The following is a 21211-nucleotide window of genomic DNA, read 5'->3' as shown; positions in this document are numbered from 1 at the left end:
ACTGCCTGCTTCCAAGCCCAACAGTCTGCCTATTATGACTTGCTGCCTCTGACACTTTTGCTCTGAGAACAACATCTTCGATTCTAGGAATCAACTTCTGATCCTTATTTGGACTCTAAAAGTCCTTTCAGCTTTCTTTTGTCATTTCTTTGGCTGCAAAATGGGCTAAGCTTCTTCTGTTCTCTTAAGGATGTGTGCTAACGTGGACTTGGCCTTGCTGTATGTGTGGTCTGGTTGTAAAGCAAGAAGCTTGGCTCCTTCTAGGGACTAGGGAAGCTCATCGTGTTACTTATAGTTGTATACACATACATATACACACTTATGTACATATATATATATACAGACATCTACATATTTGTGTGTATATATATATGTATATCTGTATATGTGTAGGTAGATGAATGCATGTATATGTATGTATGTGTGTGTATGTGTTTACCTATTGTATCCTGCCATCCTTGACCCACAGTGGAATAGAAGCTATTTGCTATGGTCCAATCATTCTGGAAAGCAATGTAGAATTGTGATTTTTTTTAAGTAACTGAACCTTCTAAACCCTCTGACTCAAAGATGTCGTTGCTAAGTATATACTCCTTCCCAAAAGTAGAGACACAGAAAAGAAGATCCCATACACACCAAGATATTCATAGTAGCAATTTTATGGTAGCAAAGAACTGGGGGTGAAAATAGATTCCCATTGACTGGAGACACATTATCCCCCTGATATGATCCAGCCAGGCAGGGCCAATTTATTCTTCCAAATATGTGACTCTCTCACCTTTTTGATTTTTAAACTGGCTATTCTTCATGCCTGGAGCACCCTTCTTCCTCGTGGAGGCTTCTTGGAATCTCTGATTTCCTTCAAGTCTCAGCTCCAGTACCACTTTCTTCATCTGGTCTATCCTAGATCACTAGGGAAGGGTTAACAGTAATCTTCCTTTTAGTGACATGTTTTTTTTACTTGTTTTAGTCATATCCAACTCTTCGTGACCCCATTTGGAGTTTTCTTGGCAGAGATATGGTTAGCCATTTCCTTCTCCCATTTATTTCACAGATGAAGAACCAGGCAAACAAGGTTAAATGACTTGTCCAGGGATACACATCTAGCAAGTGGTCAGATATGAACTTAGATCTTCTTGACTCCAGGCCTGGTGCTACCTAGCTACCCTTCCTTCTCTAACTACCTTGGATTAATTTTGTATATAGTATATATACATATACGGAGGATGTAGGGGAGGTTATATACATACATATTTGCATATATATATATATATATATACAATATACAATATTATAGATATAGATGTAGTTATAGATAAAGTATCCTCCATTGGAATGTAAACTCTTTGAAAACAAAGACTGTTTAATTTTTCTCTTTGTATCCCCAGCCCTTACCTCATTTCCTGGCACATATTAAGTTTCTGATAAATACTTGCTAATAGGTAAGAGAATTAGCATTTACATAAATTTTGGCCTGACAATTAACACAAGTTCTCCACCAGCACCACAGCCAGCACCACATCATCCATGTTATGGCAAATGGAGAAATATTATATTAAATGCTACGGATAAGTTCGCTTATCTTGGCAGTATACTTCCCAGGGATGTATACATGGATGATGAGGCTGATACACACATTGTCAGAACTAGTTCAGTTTTTGGGAGACTCTGAAGGAAAGTGTAGAAGAGAAGAGGTATTAGACTGACTACCAAACTGAAGGTCTACAGAGCCATTGTGCTGACCTCATTGTTGTATACCTGGGAAACCTGGACAGTCTATACCAGTGCCATGCCAGGAAACTGAATCGCTTCCATTTGAATTGTCCTAGGAAGATTCTGAAGATCACCTGGCAGGATAAGGTATCAGACACTGAAGTCCTCACTCAAACTAGAATGCCAAGCATTCAAACTCTACTGCAGAACAACATGGACTGGCCATCTTGTTTAAATGCCAAACACATTTGCCTAAAAGACTATTTCATGGAGAATTCTAGCAAGGAAGGTGTTCACATACAAGGACACTCTCAAGGTCTCTCTGAAGAACTTTGGAATAGACTGTGAGACATGGGAGACATTGGCAAAGGACCGCCCCACATGGGCGCCCTCATCAAAGAACTGTGCTCTATGAGCAAAGCAGAATCACAATAGCTCAAGAATTGGGAAATGCATAAATTTAGAGACATCTCCACTCCAAATGTTCATGTGGACTATTTGTGCCTGACCTGCGGTAGAGTCTGAACTTGTATGAGTCTAATAATCAGCCATAGATGGACACACCGTACCTTGACCCCAACATAGTGATATCATTTTTAGGTCTCTTGGAGTATTAAGGGCAACAGTCACGGTTCTAAACGCTGGTCGAAGCACTTCACAAATATGTCATTTGATCACCACAAAATCCCTGAGAAGTTGGTGCTATTATTATCCCCATTTTACAATCAAGAAACTGAGGCAGAAGGAGGTTAAGTGACTTGTCCAGGGTCATACATTATCATTAAAATCCTCAGGTGTTAAAGGAACTAGGTTCAAATCACAACTCTGGCATTTATTCCCTGTGTGATCTGAGGCAAATACTTTAACTATTCTGAACCTCTGTTTCCTTCTCTGTAGTTCTGAAAGTTCCTCTCAAATCCTCCATTTAAGGCAGGACCCCAGTATGGACAGCTCATCATTTCCCACTTGGTTACAGGACTCCACCATACCCCATGTATCTGTCCCCCTTTCTCCCACCCTCTCCTCTATTCCCTCTTTCAGCTGTGTGGATTTGTTTTTTTTTTTAATGTATTGTCTCCCCCATTAGAGCTCCTTAAGGACAGAGACTTGTCTTTTGCCTTTTTTGTATCCCAGGTGCTTAGCACAGGGTCTAGCACATAGGAGATGCTTAATAAATATTAATTGACTATTTAAATAACTATTCAAGGCTCTTTCTAGCTCAAAAACCACAATCTTAGTAGAGGACTTCTCAATGCTCTTTCCATTCCTTGGTGCTTTGTAACTTTTACAAATGCAGTTCCTCTGAAGATCCCAAAGCCAGTTCGACCACTTAGGTAGCTGCAGTGGTCCTTCTTCAAATCTAGAAGGCAGGAGATCACTTTTTCCTGGCTGGACCTGGGCATCAGTCCCTTCCCAAAGTGGGTGAGACTGGGAAGCAGGGAACCGCTGTGTCATAGGATGGAGCAAAAACAGTCATCAAGGCTGCAGACTGGGGTGGAGGGGGGATAGAGCCTCTCTAGGCAGACCACCCCTAACTATACCAGAGGGGCCCTGGTCAACCCCAGAACCCTCGCCCAACCCCAATGTGTCCCATTATGAGGCAAGAAAAGAGTGCCTTGGTGGCTTATTTGGAACATGTGGCTTAAACTCCACTCCAGCCTGACCCTCAGAGCCCTTAATCTTTTCAGCGTCTCTCTCCCCTCCCCCACGGCACTCCTCCCCTCTCCTTGGGGGCCCAGGCGGGCTCTGGACATCACAGCTGAAAGCAATTCTATTAACTCAGCTAGCTCCAGATGGGCCCTTCTCTGATCATGGACAGGTTTGGATGCTTTTCAGTAGCGATGGGGAGAGAGGCTTTGAAATCAATGGACAGGGGTGGGAAGCAGCCTAAAGGGAGCAACGCTGAGGGAGTCGGAGACCTGGCTTCCAATCTCACCTCATGGTAGCCTTGCTGTGTGGCCCTGTGAGAGTCCCTTCCTCTGTTTTTCTGTAAAATGAGGGAATTGGACTAAATGTGTTCTAAGGCCCCTCCCAGCTCTGACATCCTGTGTTCTAAGGGCCTTTCCAACTCTGACATCTTATGTTCTAAGATCCCTCCCAGTTCTGACATTCTGTGTTCTAAGGGCCCTCCCAGCTCTGACATCCTATGTTCTAAGGGCCCTCCCAGCTCTGACATCCTTTGTTCTAAGGGCCCTTCCAACTCTGACATTTTATGTTCTAAGATCCCTCCCAGCTCTGACATCCTGTGTTCTAAGGACCCTCCCAGCTCTAACAGTCTGTGTTCTAAGGACCCTTACCACTCTGATGTTGGAACATTTCTCCAAGTATCCCAAGGCCCCTTCTTCTACTGACATTCTATAGCTCTCTATGTCAGCACCAGACCCAGCAGAGAACAGGCTTTTCAGTGGCATGGCTATAAACTCCACTTAACATGTGCTTACTTTTGGTGACAAGGGGCAGGAGAAAACAATCTCTGATGCTGTCAATAAAGAGGAAGAAAGGAACCCTCCTGCCCTCCCAGTTTGCAGGTGCTCTCTCTCTCAGTTGTTCTTAAAGGGGGATATTGATTAGGGTCAGGAAAGCTTAAAATTATGCAGATGACAACCTCTTATTAATAGTGCTAGCATTCATATAACACTAACTACACACCAGGCACTGTGCTAAGCCCTTAGCAATTATTACCTTATCCTCACAATTCTGGGAAGTAGGTGCTTTTATTATCCCATTTTACAGGTGAGAAAACTGAGGCAAAGGGTAAGTAATTTGCCCAGGGTCATACAGGTAGTAAGTATCTGAGGCTAGATTTGAACTCAGGTCTTTCTTGACCTCAGACCCAATCCTCTACCCACTGTACCACCTAGTTATCTTCCAATTCACTGCCCTCTTATTCCTCTAGAATAAGAGTCAATGTGGACTCTGTTGGCAGAAATCTTAACCTCAGTCTCCCACTATAGGATCACGGATCCAGACTAAACTAAACAAATGTGGAAATTGAGGTTCATGGGATTAAGTGACTTGCTTAAGGTGATACAGGAAATAAGTAGACATGATAGGGTTTGAACACAGGCTCTCTGATGCCAGAACTAGACTCTTTCCACTTAATCACTCTACCTTTGTGTTCCCTGGTTTCTTCCCTTCTCCCTTCCCTTTTCCTCCTCCTCCTCCTGTTTCCCCTCTCCAGTTCTATAGTTCAGAGCAAAAACAAATCACTTGCAGAAGTTGACAGGTAACTAAAGGGGAAATTGAAGTTGGCCTCCAATAGGAAGTAGCACTTAAGTTAATCCTTGAAGGTAGTAAGGGATTCATAAAGAGGACCTTGAAGAGGGATAACTTTCCAGGTGGAGGAGATTGTCCATGCAAAGACATGGAGGTGGAAGATGAGATGTTTAAAAAAACACACACAAGCCAGTTTGACTGAAATATAGAGTGCCTAATGCATCCCTGAAAGTGGTCAGCCAGTCTCTGTACAAAGACTTCCAGGGATGGGGAGGGAACCCACCAACTCCAGAGACAGCTTCCACAGAATGATTGCTCTCTGTTAGGAAATCCTTCCTTGGAAAAAGATCCCAGTATCTGCACATCTAGCTCCTAGTGGTGACCTCTGGGACCTAGAACATGGGTGTCCCTTGGACCAGGAACAAAAGGGAAGCTCTTTGTCCTGAGTTTGCATAAGAAAACTGGTTTCAAAGTGATCTTGCCCCCAATGCTGGCAGGTCTTTGTGGTTAACCCAGATATAATCTTGCTATAACATCTCCCTGCCAACAGACACATGCCCTCTCTGTACCAGGTGTCAAGGGACCAACTGTTTACTGACCTTTCCCCAGACCCTCCACACTTTCTCCTTCCCCTAACACTTGCTTGGGAAGCAAAACTCAATTGCTTTACTCTGGCAGCCCGTGAACATTTATTAAGCACTTACTGTGTGCCAAGTGCTGGCGATGTATAAAGACCCCCAAAAAGAGGGGAGGGAAACTTCTGCTTTCCATGAATTTATATTCTCCTGCATTTATGTGGACTTTCTGGTTGACTCATTTGACCTTCCAAATAGCCTAGTGGATTAGAAGGAAAGTTACCAGCAGCTGTTTCCATAGCCTTTAAAGTTCTAATATTCCTGTTTGACTGATGAAGAAACTCAGTCTTTGGAAGGGTAAAGGTCACATAGCTAATAAGTGTCAGAGAGTAAAATTATTTGATCATAAATCTAGAGCTGAAGGCACCCCAGATGTCATCAGTCCTTACTTTACAGATTGGGAGCTGAGGCAGCTAGGTGGTGTTAGTACTAGAAGTCAGGAAGACCTGAGTTCAAATCCTGCCTCAGACACTGACCATGGGAGTGTCATTTAATAATCATTCTGTGCCTCAGTTTCCTCATCTGTAAAATGTTATAAAAACAGTACCTACCTCACAGGTTTTTGTGAAGATCAAAAACCTTAACAAACGTAAGTTTCTTTGTAATGTAAATGTAATTCAAACTTTAAAGCCACGTATAAATGCTAGCCACCATCATTAGTATCATTGTTCAGTTGTGTCTTTGTGACCTCAATTGAGGTTTTCTTAGCAAAGATACTGGAGTGGTTTGCCATTTCCTTCTGCAGCTCATTTTACAGATGAGGAAACTGAGACAAGCAGGGTGAAGTGACTTGCCTAAGGTGTCTGCAACTTGAATTCAGGAAGATGAACCTTCCTGACTCATCACTCTATCCACTGTGCCACCCGACTTCCCTTATTATTATTAATTATCACTATTATTACTAAGACTCAGGAGAAGGTAATGACTTGCTTAAGGTCCCACTAGTACTGTCAGCGGTGAGATTTGAACCCAGGACCCTCGACTACTCCAAGTTCAGTTCCAATTTACCATATTGATTCTTTACATTTGAGGAAACTGAGGCCAAAAGTAACCAAAGCTGGAGCCTCTTTCTCCCCTCCACCTGGCCCCTCCACTCTGAAGAGGAGTTTCCCTTCCATTCAGATCAATTCAACAAACTCTATTAAGTGAAAGGTGTTGGGTTCGAAGCTAGGGATAGAAAAACAATAAGCAGTAGCAAGTGCTGCACTGGGGAGTTTATAATCTACTGGAAGAAGGGAGCGGGGAGGGGAAGATACAACAGGAATACAAATGAATTTGATGCTAGTTAGCTGTGTGACCTAGGGCAAGTTACCGCCTGCTCCCAGGGGCTCAGTTTCCTCACCTGTAAAGTCAAGACTGCTGGAACTCGAAGGTTCCTCCCAGCTTTAAATCCCATGGCCCTGACTGGGAATCCCAATGAATCTTTGCTCTCTATTGTCTTTAGATGCCAAGTGTCCTCAGTCTGTGCCAAGACTTTCCAAATCCTCCCGAAATTCTCCATAATGGATCTACCCAAAGAGATGAAGACACTTAAGAGGCAGGATGGAGCAGTAAATGGGAACATGAGATTTAGAGTCAGTTCAAATCCCAATTTTTACTCAATCACATAAGTATTTGTTAAGTACTTACTATGTGCCAGGACTAAATACTGGAGATACAAAAAGAGGCAAAAGACAGTCCCTGCCCTCCAGGTGACTCTAAGTAAGTGAATTAGCCTCTCTGTGCCTCAGCTTCCTGATTTGCAAAATGGGTTCAATGAGCCTTGAGATGACCTCCAGCTCTAAGTCTATGACATTATTATGAGATCTCCTAGATTCTGGACCCAGTCTTTTTTTTCTTCTACTGATCTTATTTTCTCTTGGCCAGGCCACAGAGCCCAGCAATCAACTGGCCAGCACCTATAATGCCTTCTAAAATGTCAAAAAAAAATTTTTCCTGGATTAAGGGAGGGAAGAAAATATGATTCAAGAGAGGAAGCTGAGCATTTCAAGAAATCTTGAGCAGACAGACCACATGCCCCTCCCTCAACTCCACAATCCATATTTATAAAGCATTTTAAGGCTTACAAAGCAATTTCCTCCCAAGAATCCTGAGATCTAGGGAGTCCAGGTCCTGTCATCCAGATTTAGCAGGGTTGGAAGAAGGAGGAGGGGCCCTTTCCAGACCTAGGACTTCATCCCTTGGTGGAAACTCCTGGCAAAGATACAGATTAGCACCTAATTTGTAATTTATAGTCTCTTGAAATTTCTGGAGGGACGGAAATCTTAAAGTGCCCTTGGTCACTCAGTCTATACATGTCCGAGGCCAGACTTAATAATTGAAGATATTTGTAGGGTAATTTTAAGTTTCCATACATTTTCTCCTCTGAGCCTCCAAAGCTTGTGAAGGAGCAAATAATAGTTCTCTCCACTTTACAAATGTGAAAAACTGAGGCCCAAAAGAGGGCCTCAGCTGACTTGTCTAAGGTCAAAGATTTTAAGCTGAGGCCTTCCTGATCCCAAAGTTCCTTCTCTATACCAGGCCTACACAACCTGCAGCCTGCCGAAGGATTTCAGGATGTTTTCTTCTACATCTTTTTGCAGGCCATCTGAAATCTTTTGGCAGGCCGAAAGTTGTGTAGGCCTGTCTATACCTACCGTGCCATTATTCCCTGCTTCCTATTGCTATTTTACAGAGTTAGAAGCTGGTGCTCAGGGAGGTGCTCAGGCTGGGAGGTTTTCCATTACGTTACGGGGAAGAAAGAAGTCACCTCATGGGAGGTAGGAAAAGACAGTGCTTGGGGTTCCTATCAGGAACCTCAGAAAAGCACTATATATGCACGATTCCCCTGGCTTCTGAGTCTCCCCTCTCCCCCAAACCCCAAGCCCACAAAAGGTTTCCTCTTGAGTTGAAGGCTGCCAGAATGTCACCTGAGAGAGAAGGAAGAGACAACCCAAGGGTTAATTTTACTGGGAGTCTGACAAGAGGAAACCAAAGAAGAGTTTATATCCAAAGGAGATGACCCATTTATTTTCAAATAAAGGAGAACCAAAATAAGATTCCATGCCATATTAAATTCTGGGTTGCAGTCTATAGGCACTCATGAACACAGACACCTCAAACACATACACACACACACACACAAACATTTTTTCCCTTTTTTCATGGGGTCACAGATTTAGAATTGAAAGGAACTTAAGAGATCTCCCTGTCCAACCTCATCATTTTACAAATGAGGAAACTAAGACCCAGAAATACAAGGTCATGCTGGTAGCCAGTAACAGCTGGAAGCTGAACCAGAGGTCCTGGCTCTCCAAAGTCATCCGTCTTCTTTCATTTATCTAGAGGGAAAGGGGGAGAGAGCAGAGTGTGAGAGGGACAAAAGAAAGAAAGCTTTCATTCCACATATTCAACAAACGTCCATCAGCCTCTCACTGAGTTTCACAAACATCTCAGCCCAATACAGGTCCTCCAGAAATGTCTAATCTAGACTCTGGAGGCCTTGGTACAGAGTTTAGATAAGACAGTGGCCCTGCCCTCATGTTATTCATGCTCTAGTGAGAGGAGATAGGGCCTAAAGCAGACAGCAAATGTGAAACCAGGTGTTACTAAACAGGAAACAGGGTGTTATAAGAACACAAAACATAGAACATAGAATTTAGAGATGTACAAAGTGATGCCTGAGGTCTGAAGGGGAAGGTCTTTAGCAATAAGGAAAGCCCAGGAAGATTTGCCAGAGAAGGTGGCACTTGAGTTAGGTTAAGAACCTCACCAAGCTCCACTATAAAGTGTCTCAAGAAATCAAAGCCAATCTTGCACCTCCCAACATGTCAGTCACCATTCTTATCTAGAGGCAGCTTTGGTGGTAGGGCAGATAGAGCACTAGAGGTCAAACTTGGCCTAGGGGGCTAGCTGTGTGTCCCTGGGCAAAGCACTTCACCTCTGCCTGCCTCAGTTTCCTCAATTTTGCTATGAAGATGATAATAGCACCTATCTCTCAAGAATGATGTAAGAATCAAAGAGATAATTTTTGTAAAGTGCTTTCATCATGTCTAGCATATACTAAACACTTTAAATTCTAGCTATGTATCTTATGGATATATATCTGGATATCACAATATTTCTCCACTCACATAACCACTTCCCCAATCAATCAATGAAAAAATGTTAAGTTCCTTCTATATCATGATGCTAGAAATCCACATGCATATTCATTTCTCTTAAAAAAAAACAAACCCAGTTTCACATATATTTCATGAAGTTGTAATTTCTAGTTGACGCTAGACACTAAAGACAAAGACAAAACAAAACAAGACAGCCCCTGCCCTGAAACAGTTAACGTGCCATTGAGAGAGACAACATGTGAATAAATGTGTAAAGTTTTCATTACACATACACACACACCCCTAAAGACAGAAAATATGTCAAAATATCTACAATGTAAGGCAAGTCCTCATCACTTCTTAACTAGACAACTGTAATATCTCCTAATTGGTCTCCCTGAATCCAGTATGTCTCCTTTCTAGGCCATTCTCCACACAGCTGCCAAGATAATCTTCCTAAGACCTGGCCATAAAATCAAAGATCTGCAGAGATCATCTAGCCCAGGGGCACTTAACTGATTTTTCCTTATCATGGCCCACTTTGACTGTGTCTGGATAAGCCTATGGATCCCTGCTCAGAATCAAGTTTTCAAATGCAGAAAAGAAAATACGTAAGATTATAAAGGAAACCAATTATATTTAAATACAGTCATCAAAAATTTTTTCTTAATTTATGGACCTCAGTAAAGATATAGTCCAACATTTTTATTTCACAGATGAAGAACTGAAGCCCCAAAATGTTGTCACTTCTGCAAAGTCACACAGATGATGTACATGGAAGAGCCAAGATTGGAATTAACTCTTACTGCATTCTACCTTGTATCCTTCTGGTTGGAGTATGTTTTCCCCTGATCCTACATTAGACTGTCAGCTTCTCCCTGGGTCTGTTCCTCATCTTGAGAGTAAAGTCTATGACATTCCTCTCTGATCACTAATCTGTAGCAAACTGCCTCAAAGGCTCTTAACATTTGTTGAATTGAAATATGTAATGTGCGCCTTATTTCATACTTCCCCTTCTCCTTTACCTTCTAACTATACTAGACTACTAGCCATTCCTGCACATGCTTTCATACCTTTGGGAGGAGGGAGAATGGGGCTTTTATGGATAGTGTTCTGGACCTGGAGTCAGGCAGACCTTAACTCAAATTCCTCCTGTCTTTTATTGACTGTGTGACTACAAATAAATTAACCTCACTGGAACCCAGTTACTTTATCCGTATCTCCCTCATAAAGCTGTCATGAACTCAAATGAAATTAAATATAAAATGACATATGTATACAAATATATAAAATATACATTCATGGGCAGGTATTTGGTACAGTGGATAGAATGCCAAGCCTGGAGTCAGGAAAACCTGAGTTTAAATCTAGCCTCTGACGTTTACTAGCTGTGTGACCCTGGGCAAGTCACTTAACCCTGTTTGCCTCAGTTTTCTCATCTACAAAATGAGCTGGAGAAGGAAATGGCAAACCACTCTAATATCTTTGTCAAGAAAACTCCAAATGAAGAGTTGGATATGACTGAAACAACTGAACAAAATGTACATAAATATGTCTATATGATGTTATATGCTACATAATACATTATATATATGTATATCTATCTATATATCTCAAGCTATAAGAATGATCCCTCTTAATTCTCATGCCTTCCCTTTGTTGATTATCTCCCATACTGTCTATAACTTGTATACACACAGTTTGTATGTCTTCTCTTGCACTAGACTAGGAACTCCTTCAGAGCAGGGTCTGGCACATGGTAGGTTTTTAATAAATGTTTACGGAGCAAATGGATGAATGAATGAATGAATGAATGTCATAGGATCATAAATTCAGACGTCTGATCCCTTAATTTCACAGATGTGGAAAATGAGACCCAAAGAATAAGGACACTTGCTCACAGTCACATAGCTATTAAGCGTAGCTATGATAACTATTTTCTCTTTACTTTACTTGGCATTCCTATCCTTCTGTCATCCTGCCAATGGTCATGTGAAGCAGCAGATCATACTGGACTTGGAGTCAGAAAGACCTGGGTTCAAGGCCTGTCTCAGAAACTCACTGGCCATGTGACCTTGAGTCAGTCAGTCAACTGACATATATTAAACACCCTATTATATTCCAGGCACAGTGCCAAGCATGGGGATACAAAGAAAGGCAAAAACAAAAACCCCAACCCAACAATAGCATTGCCAAAAATATCTAGGGATGCTCAGTTCAGTTACATCCATGTTCCAGAGCAGATGGATGTGGGGGTTGGGGAGACACCTCATTATCCCTATTACCTATGCATTACTTACCTCCTTATTGGGAAGAAATCTCATGCTCAGTCTAATGGGAAAAGCAAAATGCAGACAGGTAAAAAGCATACTCCTTAAGGAGTTATCAGGAAAAGTATTTTACAGAAGTGGGGGGGCTAGGGAAGCCAGGAGGTAGAGATGAGAAGGGCATAGGGGACAGCCAGAGAAAATGCCCAGAGTCGGAAGACAGAGTATCTCATGGGAGGAAGAGCCAGGAGGCAAATGAGAATGGATCAAGAGAACATGGAAGGAATATGGCATAAAGAAGACTGGACCCGTCAACTGGGGAATGACTGAACAAGTTGTGGTATTTGAATGTAATGGAATACTATGGTGCTATAAGAAATGACAAACAGGAAGACTTCAGAAAAACCTGGAAAGATTTATATGAACTGATGCTGAGTGAAACGAGTAGAACTAGGAGAATATCATCCACAGTAACAGCCACAGAATGAGAGATCTGTTTCTGATAGACTTAGCCCTCCACAGCAATGCAAGGACTTAAAACATTCCCAAAGGACTCTTGATGCAAAATGCCATCCACATCCAGAGAAAGAACTATGGGGTCAAAACGCAGAATGAAGCAGACTGTTTTCTGTTTTGTTATGTTTCATTTTGGTTTCGTTTTTCTCATGGTTTCTCCCATTTGTTTTAACTCTTCTATGCAACATGACTAATGTGAAAATGTGTTTAATAAGAATGTATGTATAGAACCTATATAAGTTTGAATGCTGTTTCAGGGAGGAAGGGGAGAGAAAATTTAAATCTTATGGAAGTGATTGCTGAAAACTGAAAACAAATAAATTAGTTTTAAAAAAAAAAAAGAAGACTGGAAAGGTTAGAAGGTACCAGGTTATAAAAGGCTTTGAATGCCAAATAAAAGATTTTGTGTTTGATTCTGGGGTAACAGGGAGAAACTAGAATTTACTAATGAATAGGGAGTGTGATTTGGTCAGTCCTGTATTTCAGGAAGAGCAATCCGACTGCTGAGGGGAAGATGGTTTGGAGTGACGAGAGACTTCATTTAATCTTTCATTTAACCTCAACCTCCTCATTTGAATCTTAGGGAAACTAGAATGGGAAGAACTTTGGCAATTTCTGAATGGGAATATTGAAGATCCTGCCAATTTCTCCATATCACATGATACTTTTTCAAAAACTTATCCTACAAATTATAAATGACCATAAAAGGGGGAGCAATGGTGCTTATGAAATAGAACCTATCCTTGTTCCTCAAGGGGGAAGCTTATAAAAATAAGTGAAGCTTACAAGGACGTCACAAATCCATCTGGAACAAACCCAGAGACACTCTGCTCTGGCAGGCGTGCTACATGAGTAACTAGATATTTGTAACCAGGCAAGTTTAGGTTGATGGTTTTGCAATTAATTCTTCTGCCTAGAGACAGGGGGCTGGATCGCTGGAATCCTCTGCTCCTCACCATCTTAATTTTAGTAATAACAGCCATTTCTACATTGCTTTTAGCTTTTTAAAACATTATTCCTTGAAACAATCCTGTGTGATAGGCATTATAAATAGTATTTTATCCCAATTTTTTAGAGGAGGAAACCAAGACTCAGTGGCTTGCCTGAAGTCACATAGCTGATGCTGACAGTTCCTATTTAAGGAGGTAAGTAATGTATAGGTAATAGGGATAATGAAGTCTTCCCAACTCCTACCTCCTTCTACTTTGGAACATGCATGGAACTGAATCCAGCATCCCTAGATACTTTTGGTAATGCACAAGGCTGAACAATTAAGGACTTTTACTTTGGGATAATTAAGCAATCCCTTTATTAGTCCTATGGTCCAGATGATGGCAGCAAACGATGCCAATGTTAAAGAAAATTGGCCAATGAGCCACCAAGAGGTTCCCATTCAATACACCTGAAGAAGGATACAACTTTTCCTCTCTTCTTCCTTTCTTTGGAACATGGTATGGACTCTTCTCTCCCTCCCTGTTCTCTTTCTCTCTCTTTCTTACCTCCCTTCTCTCTCCTTTCTTCTTTCCTCTCTTTCTTCTTTGTCTCTCTCCCTCCCTCTGTCTTCTCTTTCTCTCCCTTTCCTCTCTTCTTTCTTCCTTTCTCTCTCCTTTCTTCTTTTCTCTCTGTTTCTGTCTCTCTCCTTTCTCCCTTTCTCTTCCCATTATGGGTACCTCTCCCCCAGAATCTATGGTGGATGCTTACAAAGGTAAGCTTGAGTAGACATGGCTTCATCTGCTTTGTGCTTCTCTCCTTGAGCATAGGTAATGGAACCATACTTGGGCTTTGCCATCCTGTGAGTTGAGGAGTTTCTGGGTTCCTCAGTCAGTGCCAGTTATTCTGTGGGAGGAGCCCCATGTACTTGCTACCATATTTCTCAAAAAAAGAACTTCTGACAGAAGGATGAGCCCAAGTCCTGACCTCGCTTACTAGAAGACATGAACCTAGAGGAAGTTTTTCAAGCTATGCAAAGATGAAGGTGAAATGAACGTTCAGTAGTCCAACCAAATATGTTAAAATTCAAGCTTTATATATTCTATTTTAAGTAACAACTTCCCAGCATAGTATAATTGATAGCTAATATTTCTACAGGACTTCAAGGCTTGTGAATCCCTTTACAAATATTTTCACATTTAATCCTCCCACTAATCCTCAGAGGTAAATGTTATTATTATCTTCATTATACAGATGAGAAAACTGAACCAAAGAGAGGATAAATGACTTATCCAGGGTCACACAGCTAGTAAAAGCTGGATTTCAACTCAGCTCTTCTTGATTCTAGGTCTATCCACCGCACCGTCTAGCAATCAATCAATCAATACACATTTATAAAGCACCTACTATGTGCCAGGAATTGCGTTAAGCACAAGAAATACAAAAAGAAGTAAAATACATTACCTGATTTCAAGAAGCTTAGAAATCTATTGGGGGAGACACCATATAAATAAATATATACAAATATACACAGGATAAATATACAAATAACTGCAGGATAAATAAGAAGTATTAACAGAGAGAAGTGGCCTGTAATTGAAATTAGAGATTACCATTTCAGGTTTTACATCTTTCAATTCATACTTATAAGATTTTTGCACAGAGAAAATAAATAGCTGTCCTATACCTGATTTATGTAGCGCATTAAGTACCTTCATAACCCCCTTCTAAGAACACCTTCGACATGAAATATGCACAAACTTTAAGTGATTTTCCCCTGGGGCCTTTGACTAGAGGTATAAAGAGGCAAAGATAATGAGAAAGAAGCTGACCCCTTTCTTTAGAGGTCAGACTACAAGAATGAAGTTAGTATCTTTGTGAGATCAGAACATGAGGGAAGATATCTCTTACCCTCCTGGGACTGCACTGAGTGTCACAACACACCTATGCTTAAGGAAAGAGATGCAAGCCAGAAGAAGCAGCCCCGGTCCTAAGGTCCAGGTTCAGGCCTGCCTAGGCAATATACACTCTAGCTGTCATGTGCAAACAATCACCATAGGTAGACACCATGCCTTGGGAAGTCTGAGAGAATTTCATGCTATACATTATGAAGAGAGGAAGTGAAGTCAGGGCAGAAGACATCTATCCTTCAGCGGCCAATTTCTTTGACACAGACCCATTGCTGACTTCCCAAAATGCAAGTCACCTGTCTCACTCAAAGTGGCCAGAGAAGCTCCCCACATCCTTCAATGGGGCATGCTCTAGCCGAAGCATTGTGCTAGTCACAAAGGTCACAGTGTTGGGAAGTCAATCAATCAACAAGTTTTTATTAAGCATTTGCTACTTGCCAGGCAAAGGGCAGCTAGGTGGTGCAGTGGATAGAACACAAGGCTAGGAATAAGGAAGACTCCTCTTCCTAAGTTCTAATCAAGCCTCAGATACTCACTAGATGTGTGACCCTGGACAAGTCACTTAACCCTGTTTGCCTCAGTGTCCTCATCTGTCAAATGAGCTAGAGAAGGAAATGGCAAATCACTCCAGCATCTCTGCCAAAAGAAAACCAAATGGGGTTATGGAGAGTCCACTGAAACAACTGAATAACAAACAGCAATAAACAACAGGGGCTGACTAAAAGCCAAAGTATTGAAATATCTGACTCTTTCATGTTCCTACCTAAGGAAGCAAGTGAAGGTCACAAAGGCCTGTAGACTGAAATAGGGATCAGAGGCTACACTGAGGGTGAAAAGCAGCTCGAGTGAAGATAAGAAGGGGAAAAACCAAGATGCTTGTGGTCAAAGAGACATGTCAGAACTGAGAGGGCCCTTAGAACAGAGGATGTCAGAGCTGGGAGGGCCCTTAGAACACAGGATGTCAGAGCTGGGAGGGCCCTTAGAACACAGGATGTCAGAGCTGGGAGGGCCCTTAGAATGAGGAGTATGAGAGGTGGAAAGGACCTTTGCAGAGGACCTGTGATTTCATCAATGCAGATCACAGCTACCAGCATCTTTATAATCTTAGAAAATCATCTGGGGGCAGGACTTGAACCCAGATTTTTTTGACTCCAAGGTCAGCTCTTTATTCCACTCTCATACAAATGAAAGGTATTACATAAATAAAATACTGGTATGTTAATCTAATTTTTAAGACAGAAAGTGCTTTTGTCCCAAAGGCACAGAGGAGTTAAGTGATTTACTCAGGGTCTCACCACTAGGATGGTTCAAAGGCTGGACTTGAATCCAAATTTTCCTGACTTCGGACTTTGGATAAGGGAATCATAGAATTATAGATATAATAGCAATAAAAAATAATAATAATAAGAGCTGTATAGCATTATGTGCTATGTAGGAACTACTCTAAATACTTCACAATTATTATCTCATTCGATCTACACAACAATCCTAGGAGGTAGGAGCTACTATTATCCCCATTTTACAGATAAGGATAGTGAGGTACACAGAGGTTTTTGATTTGCCCAAGGGGTCATTCAAGGCATTATCAGTCAGAGATTGGGCTTTTGAACTCAGGTCTTTGTAAGATCATAGATTTAATGCTGAAGGGGACAGCAGAGGTCAAAGGATCCAGCGCCTGATTTTACAAACAAGGTAACCCTCTCTCCCCTGTGCCAAGCTGCTATAACACAGACTATTGGGTCTAGAAAGGCTCCTGGCTCTCTTCTAGGCCAGCCCCTTTTCTTTAGCAAATCAGGGGAGGGAAGGGGATCATGTTAGGTAAGCCAGCACATCCCCAAAGGCCTGTTTCTTCTTGTCCCTCATGTCACACACCCACGAAGCCTTCATCCTATGAGGGTGGAGCATCTTCTCCACTCACAGAACATCACCGAGGCTTTGATTAAAAAAATAAATTAAATAATTAACTACTCTGACTTGTTCGGTGGGCAGAGTGAGATCTCCAAAGGAAATCTAATGGAGGGAGGGAGGGGAAGCAGGGCCCAGATGACATCAGGAGCAGGTGAGGGTGGGAACAGCGGTTACCCAACTTGAAAGCCCTCATTATGTACTGAATTGTGGTTAAATCCAGAAAGCTTTCTTTTTTCTGAAAAAGACCCACCTTCCTGGCTATGGGTCATATGTCCTATTCAGTGACCCCTCTGGAGAATGGGGAGCTTGAGAGAGATAATCCCCAAGGTGAATTCTGGGCTTAATCATCTAAGGGTTTCCTGATCGATCTTTCTGTATATCATTCTACTAGACTCACAAAAAGTACCCTGAAGATTAGAAGGTAGTATATATCTGTAGTATATCCGTAAATGCTCCAAAGCTACCTTGAAGGAAGTCTTCTTGGGATTGAAGTTTCCCAGAAGGAAGGCCCTGTTCCTTAGGGAGTGTAGCAACTTGTATAGTCAACCTTGATTTTCATATCTACATCATACCCCGCTCTCCTCCCCACATACAACTACAGCTAACATTTGTTCAGTGTTTTAAAGTTTATACAGTGAGTTACCACGGCACCCCTAGGAAGCCAGTACTATAGGTACAATTATCATCCCCATGCTACAGATGAGGAAAAGGAAAGCTCAGAAGGGTTAGGCGATTTATTTGCCCTTGGTCACACTGATGATAAGCATCATGGGAAGAATTTGAACCATCTCCCTGACTCCAAAGTCAGCCTCCTTATGCACCACAGCACCTTGCTTCTCAAAGGCAAACAACTAAAGAATATCCTCATAGTTCACAAAAAAAAAAATCAGTTTCTCATATCTGAATTTCCCTTTTCTTACCTAGCAATTATCTGAATCCTTGCTGTCCTTCAAAGCCTACAAGGTAGAGCAGGTAGAGTCAATCAATAACAATAAATTATTATTAACTAATAAGCATTAAACACCTACTATGTGCCAGGTGCTAGAGTCCTGGACCAGGAGGCAGGAAGACTTGGGTTCGAACGTTGCCCAAGGAATCAGGCCTTTCTTTGGGGGACTCAGCATCTACAGAAAGGCTTTGTAATTTGCAAGAGACTTTTCCCTGGCCTACCAGGGAATCCTCACATGAAAAGCTGCTTTAGGAAACCTGTGATGGAGACAGCTCCAAGTGAGAGAGAGTTGATTGCAAAATTATCACTATGAGTAGTTACACCAATCTGCTGAAGGAGCTGGCGAACACAAAACAGGTTAAGACCCTCAGCCTTAAAGGTTCCAAATAAAAAAGCCCTTTACTTCTACCGCTGAATGGCTCATCTTTCTTCAAAATCCTGTTAGTTCTAGAAACAGGCCTCGAGCTGGTCACTGAAAATGAAAAGCCAGAATCAAGTGTGGGCAATCCCCCCACAGTCGGAGCTGCTACCAGATAGAAAATCCAGGGCCTGGGGGTCTCATTTCAGGCCTGCTTCTCTCACTGCCAAGACTATAACCATCGGTGGGCTGCGTTGCTCAGTGAAAAGAGAATAAGGGGGCAGCTAGGTGACACAGTGGATAAAGTGCTGACCCTGGAGTCAGGAGGACCTGAGTTCAAATTCAGCCTCAGACACTTACTAGCTGTGTGACCCTGGTTAAGTCACTTAACCCCATTGTCTACAGAGAAAGCGAAAAATCAGTCTTGATGTCCCTGCTCTGACCTATTCAAGCTGTGTGAACTTAGGCAAAGACATTTCAACTCAACAAGGATCAAGTCACTTCAATTCAATTCAACAAAGATTTGTTGAACTGTGTTCAAGGCACAAAAAGTATCTGATCACAGATCAAGAACCAGAAACCCCGTCAAAGGTCATCACTTCCAACCCACTCACTTTACAGATGATGAAATTAAGGCTAAAGCAGAATAAATGACTTCCCAAAGTCACACAGGTAAGAATCAGAGGTGGGATGTGAACCCAGTTCCTCTGATTCTAGAGCCCAAACTCTTCCCTCAAGGAGTTTATGTTCCACAGGATGGCCCATAGCATGGCTCTGGGTCTCAGTTTACCCATGTATAAAATAAATGGCATGCATTGGACACTCTCAGAAGCTTATATTCTATTTAGGAGAAAGGGAAGTACAACGAAATTAAACAGAGAATATATACAAAGTCATTTTCAGGAGGAAGAAGACACTAGCAAGTGAGAGGATGGGTACATTTCCTTTAGAAGGTTAATCAGTTAACAAGCACTGACAATGTTTCAGGCACAGTACTAAACACCGAAGATACCAAAAAAGGCAAAACCATAGCCCCTGCCCACAAGGAGCTCATGTTCTAAAATAATTCATATTTGTGAGATATTTACAGAGAAGATTAAGATGTTTTGAGAGGGGAAAGATCTGGGAAGGAAGCCAGGAAAACTGAGAGGTGGAGGTGAAAGGGTGAAGTCCAGGGAGGGATCCAGCCAGCTTAGAGGAACAAGCTGTAGAGGCATTGTCGTTGACAAACAAGTAGGGTAGGCTGGCTGGACCATAGCACATGGAGGAAAATGGAGCTGAAGAAAATTGGAAAAGTAGGAAGGATCCAGGTTGCAAATGTCAAACAGAGGAAAGTTATATTTGATCCTAGAGGTAATAGGGAATCACAGACATTTATTGAGGGGGGTAGGATGTGAAGTGATCAGAACTTTTTTTTTTTAGAACTGTTCTTAAGAAAAATCAGGTTGGTAGCTGAGAGGTAGATGGATGGGAGCAGGAATAGATTGAGGTAAGGAATCCAACTAGAAGGGTCTTACAATAGTCCGAGTGAAAGGTGATGGAGGACTGAACTAAAGTATCATGTTTTATCACATAATTATTACCATCGCAAAACACAGCTCCCTGGTTTGTTTGGGGTTTTTTTGCCCAAAAATTGGTTTATAACCTTTAATCACATGGTATAATAATGTTCTTCACTCTTCTTAAAAGGGAAACAAAGCCGCAATGGATTCATCAGTGGCATATGGATATGCTGTTGTGAGCCCTGGAGCCTAGAATTCTCAATGCTCACACATATTCACCAATATTATACGCATCCTAATCTTGCACCCAAGACAGTTTAGTAATAAATGATTTTTAAGCAATACCGGCACAATTTTTTTAAAAAAGCTTCACATAAGGATTGTACCCCCACCCCCCTTTTTTTTCATGCGAACATTTGGTGTAAAATCTGCAATGATTATGCAGTGAAATACAGTAGTGGCGCTGTTATGAGTAGAGGACATATGCGGTGGATGTTGTAAAGGTAGAAATGACAAGATTTAGTAACAAATGAGATATGTTGAGTGAGTGAGGAATCAAAGATGATACCTTTAAAAACCTGGGTAATTGGGGGACCTATTTATAGAAAGTCCACTAAATGCCAGGCACTGTACTAAGTGCTTTACTCCTCCCAAGAAGCCTTCAAGGTAGGTGGTATTGATGGAGTGCTTGTGCTTGGGCCCCAAGTCTCTGGAAGTAACCCAACCACCCTTGTGGAAAATCTCTCCCTGTTGCAGATACATACACACAGATCTGACCCTGTAATTCCTTTGATATCAGTGCAAACACTGAGGAGCTGGCCCAAGGACCAAGCAAGCCTTCTGTCTTGTCCCCTCAATAAAGTTATCTCCGTTGAGTCTCTGAATTTTCCATACATTCCAGTAGCCCAGAACCCCTACTATTTGTTTATACTGACCACTCCCTAATTCCACCCCTGCCTCACCTAATTAGCATACTTGGCATTCTTTCCTAGTCTCTTTTCCACATAAGTTTTGATATCCCCCATTAAGTTTCAAATTCCCTAAGGAACTTTGCCTGCTTCTACAAGCTTCACAATAAACTTTGCCACTTGACTAAAAGATTTGAATGCATGAATTCATTCCAGGTAACCCTGTACCCTGACATTTTGGGGATTCCAGCATCCATAACTATATGAGCAACCCTAAACCATGTCAATATTATCATTCCCATTTTACAGTTGTGGAA

This window comes from Notamacropus eugenii, chromosome 5 (genome assembly GCF_028372415.1).
Source record: "Notamacropus eugenii isolate mMacEug1 chromosome 5, mMacEug1.pri_v2, whole genome shotgun sequence".
Taxonomy (NCBI): Eukaryota; Metazoa; Chordata; class Mammalia; order Diprotodontia; family Macropodidae; genus Notamacropus; species Notamacropus eugenii.
The sequence above is the reverse complement of the archived record's forward strand: the minus strand, read 5'-3'. Positions refer to the sequence as shown.